The sequence below is a fragment of the Silene latifolia genome, unplaced genomic scaffold (genome assembly GCF_048544455.1).
Source record: "Silene latifolia isolate original U9 population unplaced genomic scaffold, ASM4854445v1 scaffold_96, whole genome shotgun sequence".
Classification (NCBI taxonomy): domain Eukaryota; kingdom Viridiplantae; phylum Streptophyta; class Magnoliopsida; order Caryophyllales; family Caryophyllaceae; genus Silene; species Silene latifolia.
In genome coordinates this window covers 2,307,794-2,309,946 of record NW_027413827.1, presented here as the reverse complement: position 1 = coordinate 2,309,946, position 2,153 = coordinate 2,307,794, and the positions used below count along the sequence as shown (strand labels likewise).

Sequence of the window (2,153 nt, the reverse complement as noted above, 5' to 3'; positions counted from 1 at the left end):
CCACAAGTGACCCCACTCAGCCGAGAACGCATCTCGAGAACCATCACAAACACAACCATAATCACAATCACAATTACAATTACAATCATCATATCAATCAACTAACTACAAAGACATCACCAATATCCCATTATGGGACTAATACCGAGTAGGAAATCCTACCTGGATAGCACAACACGCAGACGGTATCTACAATTTGTCTCAAAACACCTCTTCTATGAACTCTCCTCCTACCATACAACACATAGATACTACTATTCAATTACTATTCATAAAAACCCCCAATTCCTAAATTAGGGTTTCACTAATCTTAACAAAACATTATATAAATTACATTAAAAGCTTACCCTCGACGCAAGGAATCCAACGACACAAACTACGATGCAAACCGACCGTCTGAACTCCGGGAATTGTCAAGAACGCGATTAGGAAGAAGACAAGTTGCTTTCTCTCTTAAACAGGTTTTAGGTTTTGTAAAAAGTGCTTTAGAACAAAGACGAATTGGTTTAAATACCTTAATCGCGTAATTAACAAAACCCGAGAAAACTCCCCGTAAAACCGGACACTCGATCGAGTACCCAAGGTACTCGATCGAGTACCCCCTACTCGATCGAGTACCCCAGCTACTCGATCGAGTACCCAACAGGTCAGAAACTATTTTATTTCGCAACTTGCCCTTACTCGACAGAGTAAGGGCTACTCGATAGAGTACCCCAAGACTTATAAATACGGAGTATTACGGTCTTCCCTCCTTAAAAGGAACTTCGTCCCCGAAGTTCAACCCATACATAAAAACAACCATCCAGACTCGACCAAGACACAACAACTTAGCTAAGGACTCAAGAACTCGACCGAACATAGAACATGAACTCATAACCCCCATTCTACCAGCTATGTTTACTTCCACAACATGACTCACTATATCGTATCTACCACATATATATCTTTCACGACACCAACTCCATACATAACCAACTACCATCCTCTAATGCTGCTAGCTCCATAATATCATCAACTATCAAATCCAATACCAAGACACTCATAGACATCAAACGGAATGTTACATTCCACCACCCTTAAAAGGAACTTCGTCCTCGAAGTTTACTCACACTCATAACATCATCCTCCAACTGTTAACATTATATAAAATATTCCCCCACTCTGAAGCATCACACTACTACGAGCACGGCCATGGCCCTTTTATAAGTATTGTCCACAAAACAAATCCCTCCTTTACGCTACGCTAACACTCTACTTCCAATTATATTACCGCATGCACCACCATGAAACTCTGATACCATTTGTAACACCCCCATACTCCAAGTGCCTTACCAGGACCACTCAGGTATAAGGATGCCACCATCTCGGTTACCCGAGGCATGATAATCATAAGACAATGAAGAAACATACTTTATTAAATAAGTTTAAGTGATTACATTATAAAACCAAAGCTAACAAAAGGAATTACAAGGTTCTCATACGGTCTACAGCTAAAACTATCAAAGCTACTAGACTTCGTCGGACACAGCGGAAGACTTCTAACTGCCACGTGATGACTCATCCCAGCTATCCCATACGCGTCATATCACACCTGCTCAATAACTGCTCACCACCCCCGAATGGATCACCACAGTTTTTAAAACATTTAAACGGGTCAAGACTAATCACACAATTCAATACATATATCAACAATAAGATAAACAGACAAATTTGAACTGTCACACACACACACACACACACCACCAACTCCCATCGTCTCAATATCGACCGTCCACCTGGACCACGCCCGATGGGGGACCGCAGCCGTTCCCACCTAAGCCCCGCTCATCGTACGAGCGATAACCCTGTCCATTAATGTGCACATCCCCTTCCGTGGCGGGTTCCACGAAGGGCGAAACTAGGGCGTGAGATCACTCCCGCAAGTGACCCCACTCAGCCGAGAACGCATCTCGAGAACCATCACAAACACAACCATAATCACAATCACAATTACAATTACAATCATCATATCAATCAACTAACTACAGCACATCACCAATATCCCATTATGGGACTAATACTGAGTAGGAAATCCTACCTGGATAGCACAACACGCAGACGGTATCTACAGCTGTCTCAAAACACCTCTTCTATGAACTCTCCTCCTACCATAC

The 2,153-nt window shown here is 42.5% G+C and overlaps 1 long non-coding RNA gene across 1 annotated transcript; it reads right to left on the bottom strand.

Annotated features, from left to right (window-relative positions):
- Window positions 1-1,396: 1,396 nt before the first annotated feature.
- LOC141640674 (uncharacterized) lies at window positions 1,397-2,153 on the bottom strand. The gene is made up of 2 exons (XR_012543112.1): window positions 2,078-2,153; window positions 1,397-1,602 (listed from the first exon to the last, which is right to left on the bottom strand). It is a non-coding gene; the product is annotated as an uncharacterized LOC141640674 (long non-coding RNA).